The sequence below is a fragment of the Kogia breviceps genome, chromosome 3, assembly GCF_026419965.1.
Source record: "Kogia breviceps isolate mKogBre1 chromosome 3, mKogBre1 haplotype 1, whole genome shotgun sequence".
Lineage (NCBI taxonomy): Eukaryota > Metazoa > Chordata > Mammalia > Artiodactyla > Physeteridae > Kogia > Kogia breviceps.
Genome location: NC_081312.1, coordinates 37,997,429 through 38,018,494, shown reverse-complemented (window position 1 = coordinate 38,018,494; position 21,066 = coordinate 37,997,429). Strand labels below are relative to the sequence as shown.

The 21,066-nt window shown below is 40.6% G+C and overlaps 1 protein-coding gene across 2 annotated transcripts in view; it reads right to left on the bottom strand.

Moving 5' to 3' along the window:
• The window catches only part of WDR89 (WD repeat domain 89), a 34,623-nt gene extending 13,885 nt beyond the window's left edge, over positions 1-20,738 (bottom strand). Inside the window, exons 1-2 of one of the 2 annotated variants that reach the window (XM_059059093.2) lie at positions 20,651-20,738; positions 9,320-9,448 (exon numbers count right to left, since the gene is read on the bottom strand). The gene's annotated coding sequence lies outside the window, so the exon portion shown is untranslated. Of the gene's footprint in view, positions 1-9,319; positions 9,449-10,698; positions 10,777-20,650 lie in introns of those variants that run through there. The other variant, XM_067028366.1, reaches the window with a different exon arrangement.
• Between the last annotated feature and the right edge of the window lie 328 nt (positions 20,739-21,066).

Genomic DNA, 21,066 nt, shown 5'->3' with positions numbered 1-21,066 from the left:
GTTGACTGCAGGTTGACAGCAGGTGAGAGACGTCTGTGAGGAGATTCCTCCAGCTGCTGACTGGAGAACAGACCTAGGGCAAGAATGAAAGTAGTAAAGAGGCTTGTGCACAATTTTGGGCAAGAGATACTAAAGTAGGGAGAAGTGGCGGGATTCAGGCCACAATTATGAAAGAGGAATAAACAGCATTTTCTCATTAGACTTCAAGAGGGGTATGAGAAGTGTCAAAGATGATTCTTAGGTTTCTGGCCTCAGCCACAAAGTGAACAGACGATTGGCGTGTTACTTTTAGGATAATTACAAGCTTTCAGGATAATTACAAGATGATTAATTAGACAATTAAGACAATTATCCAATTTTTATAAACTGTGGTATATTAATACAGTAAAATTATACACAGCAAAAAACAAAACAAAAACCCACACACCACTGGTACATGCAACAAGGTGGATGAATCTCAGAATTGTTTAGTGACAGAAGCCCAACACAAAAGGTTGCTACAGGATTTTTTACTTATACAAAGTTTAAGAACAGGTAAAACACATCTACAATGGTGGCAATCGGAATACTGGTTATCTTTTGGGGGAATCCGGACTGAGGAAGAAAGCAAGAGAACTCTGTGAGTCGTGATTATGCACAGATGTATACATTTGAAAAAACAAACAAATCATCACGGAGGAGAATGACCCTTTGCCTCCATCACGATTCTCACACTAAGTAAAAAGCATCAACAGTCTACTGCTGGAGGAGAAACAGCATGGTGAGAAATCCCCTATCTGGCACATGGCAGCAGTGCCTGCTAAAAGGTGCGAGTGGAGAAGGACAAAAAAAAAAAGCCCTCCAGCATCCCAGGCCCAACACTGCAGTGGCTTATTAACATCAGATAAAGGAGAGGTCTGAACAAGCACTATTAATTCACTCAAAATTATCATAGACCTAAATGTGAGGGCAAGAACTACTAAACTTCTAGGAAAGAAGCAGAGAAGTTATGACCCTGGGTTAGGTGAAGATTTCTTAGAATCCAAAAGCACAAACCAGCAAAGAAAAACTTGAATTAATTAAAATTTTAAACTTCTCTGCTTTTTGAAAATCAGTTAGGAAAATAAAATGTCAATCTCTGATCAGTTAGGAAAATAAAATGTCAATCTCTGGGACTTCCCTGGCAGTCCAGTGGTTAAGACTCTGTGCTTCCAATGCAGAGGGCGTGGGTTCAATCCCTGGTCGGGGAACTAAGATCCCACATGCTGCTGCAGTGCAGTCAAAAAAAAAAACAACAAGTCAATCTAAAAGAAAAGAGGTGAAGTTCAAGGTACCAGAAATCAAATTTATTTGGGAACAGCAGAGGAATTGCAATTCGTGACAGCCAAGCTGCAACGAGTTACAGGCAAGTCTGTTGAAGGTTTAGGATGGGTTGCTTTGATGAGTAAGCAGTGCAAAAAAGGAGAGTTGAGATGGGGGCCATGCAGCAAGTCACTGGTTCGAAGATGGGAAGAGATTCTTGGCAGATGCTCATTAGTCACAGGTTAAGTTTTGATAAATCTGATAATTCTCTAAATCGGGTATTCATGGGAAATCAGTCTCTCAGTCTTTAAGTTTTGTTTTTCTGAGGGCACATGAATGGGTCTACATTTCATATCCTTTGGTTCCATTTTAGATTAAAATCCTTTCACTCTTCCCTCGCTTGAGCAGGATCTTTCACAGACAGTATCGCTGATCAACCTTATTGCGTGGGTATTTGTTTAGTCAGAGATGTTGTTAGATGTTGGGCTGTGTGTCCCTTGGAGCTGCAGAGGACCATTCTAAGATGTTCTGTTCCACCAAAGAAGGAAATGGCAAGTGGATTTGTGGCTTCATTTGAACAACATGGGGAATCTCAGTCATAGTCCTCTAAGGTGGTCAGGTTGGTTTCCATGGTCAATTGAGCCTCATGATAAGCCTTAGGAACTTTATTATGTACATATATCTGAGAGAAAGACATTTGCCTACTGAAATAAGACAGTAGAAATTTCATTAGGAGGATGACACCCAGGGTCAGAAGTCCAGTTATGGTTACTGACTGGAACAAACTTCTCAACCAGTTTCCCCAGCTACCTATATTTAATAGGTTGAGAATGTCCCAAGTCCTGGAGCTTGGCCTATTTCAGTTAACAGATTGATACTGTCCATCATTTTTATTTCTTGCATTATTTTTCCCCATTTGTTAACATAAAAACAGCCTTCTTCCCCAAGCAGGACACAGGTTCCTCCCTAGTGTGCAGTGAGGAGGTGTAGTGCTCTGTGGTTTTGTAAGACTACTTCCGCTAGGCTGTCTGTTTGGGTTTGTTGATTTTCAAAGGCCCTAAGAGAAGCATTAAAGGTAGTTGCCATGACTGTGGAGAGGTTTCAAATTGCTTTTTCAAGTCCGTTACTCCAACCCAAGGGGAAAATGACTCAGGCAAAGGCACGCCCAAACCCCTTTCTATCTACTATGGGGTTATTTGTGGGCATCCATCCAAAATTATATCCATCCCAGCTTTGACGTGCTCTTTTTTTAATTAATTAATTTATGTATTTATTTTGGCTGTGTTGGGTCTTCACTTCTGTGCGTGGGCTTTCTCTAGTTGTGGCGAGCAGGGGCCACTTTTCATTGCAGTGTGACGGCCTCTCACTGTCATGGCCTCTCTTGTTGCGGAGCACAGGCTCCAGATGTGCAGGCTCAGTACTTGTGGCGCACGTGCCTAGCTGCTCCGTGGCATGTGGGATCTTCCCAGACCAGGGCTCGAACCCGTGTCCCCTGCGTTGGCAGGCAGATTCTCAACCACTGCGTCACCAGGGAAGCCCTGACATGCTCTTTTAAGTTATTAGGAGAAAGAACCCAGACTGGGTATACAGGCAGTGGAAGGGCAACAACTCCACAACGTCCCTTCCATTTAAGGAGGAGTGTTTCTGCACAGAAAGAAATAACCAGTGTTTTCTAAAGACAGGGTATAAGTGGGCCCCCTTCCTTTTCCTGGTATAAAAGAAGAGCTCTCAGGATCAAAAACATGGTCATTTACACCTAGCACGTGACAGTTGCATGGTGGGAATGGCTATAAGAACATTTAAAATTTCTATACATTTGGAATAATAGGTGAGTTTGATTATTGTGGGTGAGTTTCTCATGGAGGTCTGGGGAATCTCCAGGGAGAAAGTAAGTTGAATTAAGTTCCCACCATTCACCAGATTTCTGATCAATTCCCCATGAAGTACCATTGAAAGGAAGCACATCCACTTCTCATTCCCTGGTACCATTATAATTTTCATTATCCCACCACAGAGATACATTAATGAAGGAGACATTTAGTCTTCTTGATTCCAGCAGGGAGTGAATTCATGATCATCTGAGTCATATAGAATTGTATAGTTACAAGCGTGTAGTGGGAGGGAGGCCAGAGTTTTGCCAGTACCATAAATGTTTTCGAAACACAAAGAAAGATTTTGGGTAAGAGTCCAGACTTGATTAAGGGGTATTCCTTTATGGGCAGGGGGCACCCAATGGAATGCTGTAATGTCTGGTGCCAATTTGCTGCAAGGAAGAACATGCACCTCTTCAAAGGTACCAAAGGAAAAGCCTACATCTCTGCCAGACAGATTTTGCCATCCTTCTAAGGTTAATGGCCAGGTTACCAGTTCAGGTTCATCATGAATGTTATTAGCTCTGGCACAAATCAAACAATCAGTAAGGCTGGCAGAATCAGGGAGTTTTGGGAAGGTGCACCAGGGGATGCGCTAAAGCTAAAGAGAGGAGCAAGAAAGCCAAAGAAAGGGCAATTAGAACTTTAAGCATGACACAGGCCTGTCTGGATATCTTGGGAAAGCTGTCTACTTCTGATGTCATCTGCTTCAGTAGAAAATTTTAGCTCTGAATCACCAGTCAGGTTGCAGGTCCACTCAAGTTTGGGGGCCTTTTTAGAGAAGAGATGCATGAATCCAGGAGTCCATCCCTTGGAGCTCAACGACACAGGGGTTAGTCAGCAACTGCTGGTAGGGGCCCTTGCAACAAGGTTGGAGGGAAACTTTATGGATATGCCTTCTCCAACAGACGAAGTCACCAGGCAGCAAAGTGTGGTGTTTGACATCTTTGTCTCCTGGGAGCATGCTGTGGAAAGATTATTCCTCCAAATCATTATGACTGTCAATGATTTAATTAGACCTTTGCAAAACTGAAATATATCTATCCCCTTTTATTATTTGTAGGTCAAAGGAAGCAGGGACTAAATGCGTTGGCTGTCCTATAATTATTTCAAAGGGTAAGAGCTTATGAATCCTGAATGGAACGGGTCCAAGATTTAGATGAACCAGCAGAAATATTTTTGGTTGAGGTATTTGGAGATTTTTAACTAATTTAGCCAATGGATCTTGATAATTCCATTTGTATGTTCAACCAGTCCTGAAGAGTGAGGATGATAAGCAAAATGAAAATGTTGTAGAACTGGCCAGATGGCACAGATTTGTGAAAGTACTTGTCCAGTAAAGTGGGTTCTCCAGTCACTATGGAGTTCCAGGGAGGTTCCTCAAATGGCAGTAATCTTTTCTAAAAGGACTTTAGCTACAGAAGAGGCAGCTGCCTTTCTACATGGAAATGCTTCAGTCCATGTGAAAACATGCACACCATTACTAGCCTAATATATTTATATCCATGAGACAGGGACAATTGTATGAAATCCATCTGCCAGACCTCAAATGGTCTATTGGGTAAATCAAAATGTCCCCAGGCAGTGTAGATACTCTTCTCTGGGTTGAATTTAGGACAAGATATGTGTTTTTTGTGGCCTTGCCGATGTTTCTCCACAAATATTGATTCATAAATGTTACCATTTTCTCACTGGACCAATGGTTTAATTCATATATGGTAGTTAAAAAGGGAAATTTTAGATTTTTTTTGGCAGGACCAATTTATTACTGGGTCCAAACCAGAGTCCCTTTACTTCACAGTACCAACAGCCTTTGATTTTCCAGTTCTGTTTTTCTCTTTCAGAGGCCAACTGTTGTACTTCCCTGGCTAGTTCCCTTAGGTCCTCACCAGGGGGAGTAGCCTTCAGGACTATGACAGAGGTCTGGTTTATAGCTCTCAGAAGGGTGGCATTTTTTGCAGGAATACTGGTGAGGTGGTTTCCTTTGGCTTCCAGAAAATCAGACTTGGAATGCCCAGGGACTTTAATGACAGCTAGAGCTGCTGGCAGCAGTACAGCATCCAACAAATTTTGGACATAAGGGCCATTCTTAATTTTAACTCCACTAGAAGTAAGGAAACCCCACTGTTTCCATAACATTCCAAAGTCATGGGCTATCCCAAAGGCATGTCAACTATCTGTATAGACATTTGCCATCTTGCCTTTGGCTAAAACACATGTTTGAATGAGAGCATGTAACTCCGCTTGTTGGGCTGAAGGGGTCGAAGGCAAGGGTGCAGCCTCAATGACCTTGCATACCTGGCACAGAATGTGCCATTCTCACTTTTTAGGCAAGAACTATCAATTAACCAGATCAGCATTCACCAAGGGGGTTTCTTGTAAGTCATCATGAGGGGTCAAGAGGTGATCCATCGAAGTCAAACAGACATGGGGAACTTCATCAGTGCAAGAGGGAAGCGGGATAGCAGGGTTGAGACTGTTATAATGAACAAAAGTCATATGAGAGGAGGTTAGTAAGAGGATTTCATAGGTGGTAAGACGTCTCGCTGAAAGGTATGGAGTGTGGTGCAAAATTTAAGAAAGGCTCAACAGGCTAAGGTGCAAAGATGATCAAGGAGGATACTGTAACAGTCTCTTCAGTAGCCTTTACTAAAACAGTGGAAGCAAGTATCGCTCTAAGGGGTGGGGGTGGAGTATTCTCAGGCCACTGGATCTCACTGTTGGCTGTAGAAACCTAAAGGTTGGTGATAGCCCCCATGTTCTTGGGTAAGTAATCCGAGGGCATTTCCTTCCTTCTCATATACAAAAAGGAAAAAGGGTAGCTGATAATTTAGGTGTCCAAAGGCAGGTGGATTTATTAGGCTTTCCTTCAAGATCTTAAAGGCCAAGCTACCTTGATCATCCAAACAATGGGGTCAGATTGGTGTTCTTTAGTGAGGCATATAGGGGCTGAACCACTAAGGAGAAATTTGGGATCCAATTATGTCAATGACCAGCTAGTCCAAGAAAGCCTCCAGAGAATTTTATGTCATTTCAATCAGCCTTTCAAACTTGTGAGAAGTAAGAAGGCCTCAGTAAAGCCTTGAGACATGACTGTCCAGATGTACTATTGTCCTGCAGGTAAAGGCAAAGAGACACTGACTACCCCTTTCAACAGGGATACTAAAAACCCACTGTATAAGTTGACTAGAATGTAAAAGTTGCTTCCAGTATGGATGGATACCAATAGCACGTTGGGATTAGAAAAGACAGGACGGCAGAGAATTACAATGTTATTTATTGCCCTACAGTCTTGGACAAATCTCCATCCTCATCCTGTTTTTTTAACAGTCAAAATAAGGGTATTACAAGGACTAGCACAAAGGATAATAAGTCTTTGGGCCTTATGGTCCTCTATAATGGGCCTTATGCCCTGTAAACCTTCCTTATTCACAGGATATTTGTTTATTCTTAGGAGAGGTTTTGTGCGGTCAATCTGGATCATAATGGGAGGGGCACTATGAATTGTGCCTTTTTCTGTTAAGAATCTTGTCCAAAGATTAGGGAATACCAGTTTTAATAGGGCAGAGGAGTACAAAGTTTGGACTGCCTTGGTTTGTACAGTGCCAATAATGGCAAAAGGGGTTAAATTTTCCTAAGTGTTGAATTCAGACTTAAGGGATATTTCTGCCTTTTGAGAGAAAAACAAAAAAGGCAGCATTGTATTTCTCCAGAAAAATCTCATCCCAGTAAATGTCTGGGAGCAGGCATTTGTCTTGCAAAGGTCCAGACAAAAAAATATGGGCTGAGAAATAAGGACACATTGCAGTTTTTTTAAGACTCCCACTATTTGAACATACATATTACTCCAAGAAAGGGACTGTTTAATTGTAGTGGGGTTGAGCACTTATAAGAGTAGCTACTGTGTCAATTAATACTGTAAGGAGGGACTTTCCTGGTGGCGCAGTGGTTAAGAATACGCCTGCCAATGCAGGGAACACGGGTTCGAGCCCTGGTCCAGGAAGATTCCACATGCCGCAGGGCATCTTAGCCCGTGCGCCACAACTACTGAAGCCTGTGTGCCTAGAGCCCATGGTCCACAACAAGAGAAGCCACTGCAGTGAGAAGCCCACGCACAGCAACAAAGAGTAGCCTCAGCTTGCTGCAACTAGAGAAAGCCCACGCGCAGCAATGAAGACCCAAGGCAGCAATAAATAAACAAACAAAAAATAAATAAATGTATTTTTTTAAAAAAAATACTGTAAGGAATTTGTCCCTGATCTGGAGAGTAGTTTCCTCCTGTCTATTTAATGGCAGAACAAGGAACAGTCCCTGTGTGTCCTTGGAGTCCCATCATTGGGGGTGGGTTTGGCCATGGGTTCTTAGAAGGTTGTGACTATTTGGATTTCAATTTGTAGCGATCCTTTTTCCATGGTCAGGTTTTTTACAATAATGACATAGTCCTGTAGGATGGATTTGCTTTGGAGTTTCCATCCGTTGGTGTTGTAGATTCAAAATCTTAGTTGTCTTTTTTCTAGAGTCACCCTCTATGGTGTGAGCTAATTTATTAGCCAGATTGAGAAGGTCGGGGTGAACACTGTCTCCCATTCGATACAGGTTCTTTTGACCAACAAGGATAAAGTCCTTGTGCAGGCCATTTATATACCTGAAATTAAAAGCCACCTGAGTGGGGACTTCTCTGGTGGCGCAGTGGTTAAGAATCCGCCTGCCAATGCAGGGGACACAGGTTCGAGTCCTGGTCTGGGAAGATCCCACATGCCGCAGAGCAACTAAGCCCGTGCGCCACAACCACTGAGCCTGCGCTCTAGAGCCTGAGAGTCACAACTACTGAGCCCATGAGCCACAATTACTGAAGCCCGCGCACCTAGAGCCCATGCTACACAACTAGAGAAGCCACCGCAATGAGAAGCCCACACACTGCAACCAAGAGTATCCCCACTCGTCGTAACTAGAGAAAGCCTGCGTGCAGCAACGAAGACCCAACACAGCCAAAAATAAATAAAATAAATAAATTAGTTTAAAAAATAAATACCTTTTTTTTTAAAAAAAAAGCCACCTGAGTGGACTCAACATCTATGGGGAGTTCAGAATTTTCTTTGAAAACAATCTGGAGTTTGTTGTAATAGTCATGGAAGGATTCGGCAGGCTTTTGGATGCATACCTGAGTTTCATTCCAGTCCACAGGTTTGGGAAAGGCTCTAGGGATGGTTCTGTGCAGCCTTTTGGCTATACGATGAGGTTGACCATATAAAAGGGCTACTAGTTGGTTTAGCTTAAACCCTAGAAGTTGTTCAGGGTTTCCCCAACCTGCAGTTTTAATCCATTGTGGGGCCTGACATTCTCCAACAAGCAAATGAACTAATAAACAGAGACAAGAGAGACTACGTTGGTAGGTTGGGGTTACAGTACGGGATTCCTCAGCAAATGTATGGGGATCCTCAGTTACCTTGGGGAAATCCTTAATTACAGCCCTAATTTTGGTCTTTGTCCATGGGGTGTAGAAATCTACGGCAGTTTTTAGTAGGATGCTCAGAAGGTCTCATTTTGAAAAAGAAGATCTTAATGGGCTCAGTTTGGTGAGGAATGAAAGTAAATTCAGACAGAGGAGAGACTCAGGAAGGGGCAAGGAGGGATACAGAAGAGGTGGAACAGTGGGGTTAGAAAGGACCTTGGTTAGCACTGAGGAAAAGGGTTCTGGAATTTTTTTATCCATCTTTGGTTGTTTATTTGCTTCAGTTAATGTAGAAACAATAAGGAGGCAATTTTCGAATCCTGAATGTTTAGTAGCCTCTAGATACCAATTAAAATAACAATCCCACTCAGATTGCTTAATATTGTAGCCATGGTCTTCTAACTTAGTTCAAAGAAAACAAGTTTGGGGAGATCAAAGTTTCCACAAAATGACAATTGGAGTTCTATGTTATCCTTTATAAAATTGGTCTATTTAGTCAAACATGCACCTGAGGAAGGACCATAATTTTTTTAACATAAAACTGGCTAGGATTCCCCAAGGGGGAGGCCACCTTTAGTACCTTCAGATGACTAGATAAAATTATCAGAAACAAAAGAGCACTTACCAGAAAGACAATCTGTCTCTATCTAGATTTTGAATAAAGTAAGACAGCTCAACCAAAAGGAGGTAGCTTGAGATCTGAGAGGAGACTTACCCAACTGAAAGTTACAGCAACTCACAGAAGCAAACAGTGCAAAGGACTCAAGTGCAGGAACCTCACTTGATCCCGGAAGTTCAAGTGGTTGGCGCCTTCAGATCACTTATGACATCATGTAATGTCAACCTAAAAGAAAAGATGTAAGCTGAGGCAATCTCAAGTTACCGAAAATCGAGTTTATCCTGAAGTAGCAGAGATATTGCAGTTTGGGACATGCATGCTGCAGTAAGCTACAGGTGAGTCCACTGAAGGTTTAGCCTGTGTTGCATTTATGGGCAAGGAGTGCAAAAGGGAAGGGTCCAATTAGGGGCCATGCAGAGAGTTCACTGGCTCAAAGATGGGGAGAGATTCATTGGTCAGAGGTTAAGTTTCACTCTTTTGTAAATCAGGCATTTATGGGAAATCAGTCTCTCAGTCTTTAAGTTTCATTGTTCTGAGAGCACAAGTGTGAGATTCTCCATTCCATATCCTTCAATTCCATTTTAGATTAAAATCCTTTTACAGTTTTATCCACATCAGGCTGGAGGGACACATGGGGGTAGCCAAGGGAGGATGTAAAATAGACATTTGGATACAGCAGTTTACAGCTCAGGAGGAAAGTATAAAACTGGGTCATCAGACTATAGGAAATAGGCAGTAAAAATGAGGAAATTGGATGAAACTCCTGAAGGGGAATTATATAGACTGATATAAAACAACAGGTCAAGAATGGAATCCTGAGGGCTTCCCTGGTGGCGCAGTGGTTAAGAATCCGCCTGCCAATGCAGGGGACAAGGGTTCGAGCCCTGGTCTGGGAAGATCATGGCATATGGGATCTAACTAAGCCCTTGCGCCACAACTACTGAGCCTGCGCTCTAGAGCCCGCAAGCCACAGCTACTGAAGCCTGCGCGCCCTAGAGCCCATGCTCCACAGCAAGAGAGGCCACCGCAATGAGAAGCCCATGCACCGCAGCAAAGAGTAGTCCCCGCTCGCCACAACTAGAGAAAGCACACGCGGAGAAACGAAGACCCAATGCCACCATACATACATACACACATACATACATACATACATACATACATAAATATAAATCAGGAAAAAAAAAAAAGGAACCCTGAAACACCAGTTAAAGGAATGGGCAGAGGAAAAATAAAAACTATAAAGGAGACGAAAAAAAAAATAACCAGAAGAACCTCAGAAAAGTGGCCAAACAGTAGACAGCTAGTATTAACTGATCATTAATAACTAGGTTCCTGTATCAGTCTCTTCACATGCATTGCTTCATTTAACCCTACCAATAACCCTAAAAGATAATCTTTTTATTACTGCTTTTTAGGTGAGGAAACTGAGGCTTAGAGAAATAGGTATTGCACAGTAGTTAAGAGAATGGGTATACCGTCAGATTGTCAGGGTTCAAATTTTGGGTTCACCAGCTCCATAGCACAGGGAGATCAGCTCAGTGCTTTGTGACCACCTAGAGGGGTGGGATAGGTAGAGTGGGAGGGAGACGCAAGAGGGAGGGGATATGGGGATATATGTACACATATAGTTGATTCACTTTGTTATACAACAGAAACTAACAGCAGTGTAAAGCAATTATACTCCAATAAAGATGTTAAAAAAAAATTCTGGCTTCACTAGTTATGTGTTTCAGCTTCCTATTCTTTAAACAGAGGTTAACAGTTCCAAGCTAACAGGGTTGTTATAAGATATAAACTAACTACTACTGTTAAGTGCTCAGAATGATGCCTGGCCTGAAAGACCAGGAAGTGCCAGGACAGAGAACTTCAAAGAAATGCAAGTGTCAAACGATAAACTTGCAGAATAACCTATTAGATTTTACATACATATATACATATCCCCCATGCTGTTAACCATGATAACTGACATCAAACTGAATATATACACTGGGGGGAGTGGGGGCAGGGACACAAGCAGACTAGATACTTCGACAGTGAATTCACAGTATGAAATGTTCTCCCCCAAAGACACCAAACAGAAAGATGCTTTAACACATTAACATACTAATAATTCTTTTAATTTCCACTGTTAACCAGTGCCTGAAATAAGGTTAAGCCAGAATGAGGCTTCCTAATACTGGACAGCTTATAATCATGCCCACATATCTCTCATACAAAAGGCAACAGTTCATAAATATTTATAAATTGATAGTTAAAGATACCTTCTTTTACATTTTGAAGTACAGATTCACTATTTATTACTCCAAATTAGATGAGTACCCAAAAGGGATCTATTGAAATAGAAATCAAAACAGTGGTGTAAAAACCCTTAAACATAACTATTTATAGCTTTATATTTGTGTAAAGATTCAATAGGACGGGCCAGTTCTCTTAACCACTTTGTGCCATATCACGGGAAGATCAGAATCTAGTTAAGTTCTAAACTCATTTCCTTTCCTCTGAACACAGTGAAAGATCCTGATATTAGAGAAATAACCAACAAAAGGCATAATTCTTGAACCATGCTACAAAAGCCGGATATTAAGGGGGAAAAAAAATTCCACACTGACTGTATAGATCTGATGTGAAGGATAAAAAGGACTGGAAATAATGTACTGTCAAGTTTAACTTTACTAAACATGAAGACTTAAGTTACCAAATTCTTTTTTAATACTGGCCTTCTTTGCTCATGGCACTGATGACTACTGCCATCGAGCAACAGGTGCAAAAATTAGAGAACAACAAAAAACATCATTCAGGACTTAATTACAAAGTCTCTAAACAGAATAAATTTCCACTGTTACCCAGGATAACTGCGATTTTTCTTAAGTTGTTTTTTCCTCTTCACCTGGCAATATAAATTCCTACCTCTATGTGAACTTCTAGATTTTATCCTCAACCCTGATCTCTCTTCAAAATTCCAATCCTATATTTCTAATGTCTGCGTAGACCTCTATCCCTGAACGTGCTGCCAAAACTTCAAATTAAATATACTCAAAATGTAACTCAAACATATATTCTTCATCTCTGTTAACTGCACAATCTTCTCAGTCACCAAGGCTCAAAATCTCAGAATTACCTTTGATCAAAGGGAGGCAAATGACAAGATTCCCCTAGCTAATAAAGCCTACCTTGAAAATCGCCCTTTACATCCATCTCCTCAGTTTGTCCTGCCACTATCCTCCTGTTTTCCACTACCTCTCGCCTGCAACTGCAATAACCTCCTCTGTGCCTGATACAGAGCACGACAGGAAACACTTGACTTAACATCTGATTCCTGGCCAAAGATGTCAAGAACGGGAAAATTTCTTACTTCCCACACGAGAAATATCATGTGAGAGTTTTATTCTTAGAAGCCAACTTCATGTTGTAAAAAATATTGACACTCAGTATATCAGAAATAAAAGCAAATACAGATTTCACAAACATTTCTTAAGTACATAAAAGTAAACACTTAATTTTTATAAAGTATGACATACATTATTTTGTTGTTTCTGCATGAACTGCAGATGTTTGAACATGTGAATTACACACTATATTTTATAGCAAGCCCAGACTCATCAATACTTTAATAGGCTAGGCAAAATATTTTCCCCACAATACAACTGCAAAAAGAGTTGCTACTCTCTCCGATAATCCTACATCATTTTCTTGAGTTATCTAGATAATACCCATGCTTCAAGATATAGCTCAAATTCTACCAGTACTACAAAATCTTTCTTAACTCAGCCTAAAGTGAGTTTCTACTTCCTCTGAATGCCAAAAGATCAACTGTTATTCATTTAGCAATCATATACCAAATATACGAAAGTGTTATTTATCTCTAGTTATATGTTTTATATATTTATATTTCCTTCTTTCTCCAGTGTAAAGTATAAACTTCTTAAGGACAGGAACCATGTTTTCCAATTCTCTAATATCAATCCTCCACCAGCCTGAGACTAACTCCACAGCTTACCTCACGAAATGCTACTTCCCATGAGAGGAGTATAAAAATATAAACACACACAAAACACACTCAATAGAGGCCGGCAGGAGGCAAAGATAAGGAACTACACATAGATGTAAAACAATGACAGTCAAAGACAGGAAACACACACACACACACACACACACAGAGAGAGACGAAGCTTTAGAAGCAGCTATCCCTTTTGTGGAGAAATTAAAGAGTAATAATATTATCAACATTGATAAAACATCCATAACCACAGTTTAGAGGTAAATTCATTCAACCTCCTAACATCATAGAAAGCACCAGGAAGGCATAACTGAGGAAGCTAAGGAAAGGGCTAGGATTTGGGAACATCACCTTAACATCTTACACAGTACCCTATTGGCAGAAAGTATTCAACAAACACCTGATGGTTTGAATGCAATTTAATAACTAGATCTACAAACCCAAATTTCAGACCAGTATGTTCAAAATGCAACTCTTCTTTCACAAAATACTTTACGGGATCAAACTAACTCAAAATTCCAGTATAATGCACTAAATACTATGTGCTTTGCTTATATGATATAAACATGCTTTTGATGCCAAAAAGATACATCCACATTATAATCTTTCAAGATTTTAAAAAATAACCCAATGATTCATAAAATTGTATTCTTCCTATTTTTAGAATGGCTCAGGGTATTTGTGTGATTTTCAGGCTCCCTTCTTAGTTCCTAAGAAATAACTTCAATTTGACTTTACAACCTCAGGGTGGGGGGACAGAGGAAGGGAAAGTTTGGAAAGAATAAAATAGCTCTGCAAAAATAATTCAGTGCTACATTAAATACAAATTAATGACAGGCTAATGAAATCACAGTGGCGCAGTGGTTAAGAATCCGCCTGCGAATGTAGGGGACACAGGTTCCAGCCCTGGTCCGGGAAGATCCCACATGCCGCGGAGCAACTAAGTCCGTGCGCCATGACTACTGAGCCTGCCCTCTAGAGCCCGTGAGCCACAACTACTGAAGCCCGCGCCTAGAGCCCATGCACCACAACAAGTGAAGCCACCACAATGAGAAGCCCGCGCACCGCAACGAAGAGTAGCCCCCCCTCACTGCAACTAGAGAAAGCCCGCGCACAGCAACAAAGACCCAACACAGCCAAAAATTAAATAATTAATTAAAAAACAGCAACAACAAAAACTAACCACTATGAAAAATTTAGCTTCAGTATCTATTCTTTCTTCCTTTCTTGAAAATAGATGCCTGTCATGCATGCTAACAACTTTAGTCTGAGTAATACAGGGCTGAAGGATTCATGAAGAAAGGGAATTAGTTTGACAGAATTAGAACCAAGATAAACATACTCTAACAAGCAGCCAAGAATTGGAAACACAATGTAAAATGAAGGAACGTGTTTCTGAGATGGACCTAGTCAATGAGTAAGCTGAAAGGTGGAAATGAAGGCAGTGTTTTTATGGGAAAAGATCTACACTAGAAGTAAGGAGGCTTACTTTTTTTTTTTTGCATGTGACCTTCAGTAAATCACAGATCCAGTCTGAATCTTGGTTGCCTTACATTTCCACTTGTTCTGTTTATTGATACTTTTGTATGCATCAGTGACATTAACAGTAACTAAGACATACTGAACTCTTGTTATAATCCAGGCACTGTTCTAAATGCCTTATATGCATTATATCTCATTTAACCTTCCAGACAGCCCTACAAAGTAGGTACACTTACTTCTCCCATTTTATATAATTAGGAAGTAAAGCTTAGAAAAGGTTGGTGATATGCCAGAGGTCACTTTGCTCACAAATGCATAGCAGGGACTGGAACTCAAAACTGGTTTCAGAGCCCACACTCTTAAATACTTTCTTATACTGCCTCTCAAAGGATATAAAGGAAATATTTTACAAAGCATTCTTAAATGGCCATTCAAATGTAAAGTCCTGTTATAATTCTTATTCGCACTAATCAAAAAGACTTCATACAACCAAGCAACATAAAGTTAAACTATTTAAAGCATAAATATGTGGAAGGCCTTAACAAAGTTTTTCAAGACAGTGGTAGTATCAATGATGTGAAATCCAGTGCAAATTTTAGTTGAATGGATGTGTAAATTTCCAAGTATTTATAGGCTTAGAGATTTAAAATATAAGCCATCTCCTAGAGCTTTTTCTCTTTTAGCTATTATTTCACATTAATACTTGATGAATGACATTGAATAAAATCATTAAGGAATTTATTTAATACTGTTTGTCAGGCACTGTTTTAAGCACTTCACAAATATTTACTCATTTAATCCTAACAGCCTACAAAATAGTTATAATTGGAGCCAGTATTCAACTCAGGTTTAAGGATCTGTGTGCTTAACCACTAGCTCCATCGCAATTCAAGGAATGGTGAAATTCTTCTTTTTATTTTTAGGCCAATAAAAAGTATTAATGATCAGGATGAATGTCCACAAAGAGAATGGAGCCATCACTTAACCTCAGCATACATACTAATACAAAGGAACATGTAAAAGAAATTATTAACTGATATGGTAAACTAATCTACACTATCAGGAAAAGTTATTAGTCTTTGGAAGAAGAGGTTTCTTTTAATTTTCCTATGAAATTGTACTGTTAGCAAACCAAAGGAATGAAATTGGGAAAATAATATTAATTAACACTAATATTAAAAGACTTGATAGACAGGATTTCTATCATTTTTTGGTCCAGTCATCTTATGAAGCAGCAAAAAACTTAAAAAAAAAAAATCACATGAACTAGTGGATTTCACAATAGAATTCATGCTAAATTTGAACCATTTTAAGGTATAACAGATACTTAATATAACCTTATATTTTGTTTCTAAAAGAATTACATTTTTCAAAGGACTATAGTATTTATTTCATCTGTTTCTCACAACTCCAAGAGTTAAGTAGGAGAAGTACTATTATTATTTTACAAATATGAAACTTAAGCTCAGAAAAGTTAAATATTTTGCATGGTCTAGATATACCTTCTGACTCCAAATGCTTCTTCTATTACATCATGCTGCCAAAATTTTAAGCTTTATACTTTTCAATTTGTTTCACAGCCAAGAAAATTTGGAAAATATACAGTAGAAAACATAATGAAGTTTTATGGTCGTTAAAATGTAAGAGATTTGCTAAAAATCTCATTATTGTATGATGTACAAGTTACCTAGCTGAAATGATAAACAATTCAGCCAAAATGAACTTGAAACCCAAGAAAAATCTGCATTTATTTATTATTATTATTATTATTTTTGGTACGCAGGCCTCTCACTGTTGGGGCCTGTCCCGTTGCGGAGCGCAGGCTCCGGACGCGCAGGCTCAGCGCCCGCGTCCCCTGCACCAGCAGGAGGACTCTCAACCACTGCGCCACCAGGGAAGCCCGAAAAATCTGCATTTAAAGCTAAGTGATAGGGAGTTACACACACACAAGGTCACTGAATCCAATTTTAAATGCATAAATGTGAAATAACGTAAGTCTACAATAACACTATTTTTCAGGAAGTAAAAAAAAAAATCACTTCTAACTACCATTCATCTCAATCACTTAAATGCTAGCTTCCCAGAGATTATCCGTTTCAAAGATAGTTTTTAAAAATGTTCATTCCGGGACATCCCTGGTTGCGCAGTGGTTAGGCATCCGCCTGCCAATGCAGGGGACAGGTTCTAGCCCTCGTCCGGGAAGATCCCACATGTCACGGAGCAACTAATAAGCTCATGCGCCACAACTACTGAGCCTGCGCTCTAGAGCCCGCGAGCCACAACTACTGAAGCCCGTGCGCCTAGAGCCCGTGCTCTACAACAAAAGAAGCCACCGCAATGAGAAGCCTGCGCACCACAACGAAGAGTAGCCCCTGCTCGCTGCAACTAGACAAAGCCCGCGTGCAGCAACGAAGACCCAACGCAGCCAAAAATAAACAAATAAATTTATTTAAAAAAATTTTTTAAACGTTCATCCCTCTATATCTATTTCACCTGAATTACTACCCAGCCAAGAACAGGGAAGGCTGGTGAACCAAATAGAAACATTTAACAAATAAGTGAAATAGCTTAGGTTTGGATTATCAGTTATATAATTATCGAGAAAACACCCAATAAACTGTACCTTAAGTGCACAAAAATAAAAATGTTGTAGCTATAAACTGTGTACTATACCCTCACAGCCCTAAGTTAGGTGGTGGACCACCCACATTGGACTTGCAAAGAAGACGGACTAAAACTAGTCTTGTAATCATTAGCTTGACACCACTTTGAGGGAATAAAAGCACTAAAGAAGCTGATAAAGAATGTTTTTGGAATAAGTTATTTGTGGAAAAATATTACAGAATTTTTTCCTCGGGCCCACTTTACCATGCACGAGAGTGGTTCAAACTCAGATCTTTTTTTAAAATTTCTTTTTAAAAATTATTATTTTTTATTGGAGTAGAGTTGATTTACAATGTTGTGTTACTTTATGCTGTACAGCAAAGTGAATGTTATACGTATACATATATCCACTCTTTTTTAGATTCTTGTCCCATATAGGCCATTACAATCAAACTCAGACCTTGATCTGTATTAGACTGCTAATACAAGAGCCGTATCTGGAAAAGTCCAAGAGACTGTGGCTGGATACCTGCTCAAACAGAACAAGGACAAATGGGTGCATTGCACTGCATTGTTATTTATAGAGCAAAGGATGTGAGGCTTTTTCTTGTGGAGCTGATGATGGCAAAGGTATGGAGCCAGCAAAAAAAGAACTTTGTGTAATAGGTTTGTCTAGAGGCATTTGGATGCCAACAGAATTCACAGGGTGAAGAAACAAAAGGCTGGAAACTAAGGGCTGAGGACAAGTCTTAAGAAGTTGGCTACAGGTATTGCCCATTGTAGCACACTGCTAACTCATCAGCAGATCACTAGGGTAGGCACACAACTAGACTGGTTAGGTGTGGCTATGTGACAGAGTTTTAAGCCAAAAGAACCTGAGAAAAAGCAATGTAGGTCACTTCTAGGCCTGGCCCACAGAAATGTCCCACATGTGCTTCTCCTTGCCCTTTACCCTTCCATCTCCATGCAAAAAGCACAGAGACTGTTACAGAGTAGTTCTTACATACTGAATGCCTACTTGAAGCTGGGTTCTTTCGTATTTTATCTTATTCCAATATATCCATACTGGGTGGGACGGTAACAAACCCAACTCATCAGATTCTGTCTCCTGAGAATTATTAATTCCAGCCAGACATGAGAGCAACAGATTACCTTCTTCTGAAGATACAACAAAAAACTGAAGTCATCAGAGCTACTATCTCCTTGCTGGGGGGACTAGAGGGTATCGATCATGAGGGACTATCAGTCCAGTTCTCCAAGAAGCCTAGTGCATATTCTAGCCTTAGGAGCAATGAGACTCAGCATATTTAGTTGCATAAATGGCTTCCTTATAATAAATCCCCACCATCTGAGGTCATGCTTCTTAAACTAGGGGACACACCTATGACTGTAGTAAACTGGCTATTATAAGAAGCCACAAAATAAACTGTCTATCTCCGTAGCACAGCAATGTTATGATGTGGCAATAGTTCAAAATAGTATCAAACACAAATATTATGAAATTGAATGCAACACTCACATGAATTTTTGAGGTAGATTAGAATATAAAGAAATTTTGCTCTTCTAAGGGGTTAATTCAGGCTTTGTATCCACATTATCACAGGAATATTCATTTACCTCTTCTGTTTTCCAGGGGAAAAGCTGAAGTACCAACCTATGGTAACTTATAAGGGTCTTTTCACAGCAATCCAGAAGTCATTATTTTTTTTTCTCTTACAGCATATCCTACTAGACTTTAAGCTGCACTAGGATAGGATATGTTTTACCCTTCTTTATACCCTTTGTGGCAAGCTAAATAATACACCCCCAAAATATCCAAGCTCTAATTCCTGGAACCTATGAATGTTTCCTTATACATCAAAAGGGATTTTGTAATTAAGCTAAGGATCTTGAGATGGAGAGATTATTCTGGATTATCTAGATGGGACCTAAGTATAAACACAAGTGGCCCCACTAAGACGAAAGCAGACGGATTTGACTACGGAAGAGAAGGTGATATGATTACGGAAGCAGAGAATGAAATGATGTGCTTTTAAAATGAAGGAGCCACAAGTCAAGGAATATGAGGCTACCAGAAGCTGAAAAAGGCAAGGAAATGGGACCTCCCTTCAGAGTCTCCAAAAGTAATCAGAACTCAGAAAAGCAGTTAAATGAGCTGATCTACTTTTGCTTTATGCTATCTACAGCAGTCTGAGCTTCTGCATTCACAGGGAATACTATCCTGAACCCTGGATAAGCAGATAAGTGGGCCACATATGCTTAAGAGGTATTTCACACTCAAGTGGTACTAGGCTGCATGTTATCCACTGTATGTGTGTATATATAGAATATTTTAATTATAAAATATATTGCATATTAACGATAGTCTAGCTTCCACAGGAAAGAATTTGAAAAGCAGAAAACTGTCATATGTAGTTAACATCAGTAATTTATACATATTATATCATTTGATCCTCACGACTCCAGGAAGTAACAAGTCTGGAATTGATTTCAATTCTGCAGTGGAGGAAGCGGCGGCTGAGAAGGTGACTTGCCCAAAGGTTAGTAAATGGCTCCTACTCTGATGTCTTTCTACTAGATCATTTTACCTCGATTTAATTCTAGGTATGCTGTATTAACTTCTAAAATAACTTCAAGTTAGGAAAGAAAACAAGACCAACATTTTACAAGCAATACCATATTTAACTTTTACGTGCATGGAAGCCGAATGTCACACTCAATTAAGTGGTCAGAGAAAAAAGCTGAAGAGAACACGTGGATGAGTAACTTCTTCGCATGAAAATGAGAACTGTAACAGTACCTAACCCTTTAGATATTGCTGTGTGGATTAAATGAGATAATACACGTCAAGTGCTTATCATAGTAGCTAGTCTCAGAGTTCGTACTATATACTCCAGCACGTCTCTTCCCAAAGGAAAATCTGCTTTCTGACCCCGAAAATTAACCAACCCAGGAGGTGGGTAATTTAAGAATGAGAGGAAAGGGAATGAGGGTAGGGGAAAAATAGGTCCTAGCTACCTCTCCTCGAACACTTGACGAATAGGCGCTTTGTTTTTACCCAAGAATAACCCAGAGAAGTGTTGGGGGCGGCTTCGGCGACACCAGCCTAACCCTTGGAAGGCCCGCGGGGCAGGGACAGCACGGGCATGACCCAGGGGCTCCGACAACTGCACCAGAAGCCCCAACACGTGGTCCTCTCCTCCCAGCTCCTCCCCCATTTCCCTCTGCTCCTCGTGCTACAGGCTCAGCGGCTCCGGCTTTCTACAGTCAACTGGCACTGCCGCTGCCCGTCTAGAAACCTGCCCATCCCAGGAACCTGCCCAACGCAGGTCTGGGAAATATACCTCATCGGAGAGCCCACAACTGCTGCAGGGGAGAACTCGGAGAACGGCCTCTGAGCGGACCGGTCGACCGGAACTCCACCCTCCACCTCTCTGATTGGATAAACGCACAAAGGAGGATGCAGAGGATTGGTCAGCAGCAGAGAGGCGGGCCATAGCCCAGGGGAAGGGAAAGAAGTTGGGTGGGGCGAGCGAAGAAGAGCCAGGGGGTGGCCTCTCTCCGGATTGGACGAATGCAACATATCTGCGCCTGCGTAAACCCAGCTTCCGTATAGCGCTGCACAGCACTTCCCTTTACGTTACGTTAGCGGAAGTTTTAACGACTTATTGTTTGTGCTGAAAGCTTAGGTCTCCTTGCTGCGTGCCCAATAAAGGGCAAGAATAAAACGAGTTCCGCCTCTTCCTCGGACGAATGGGTC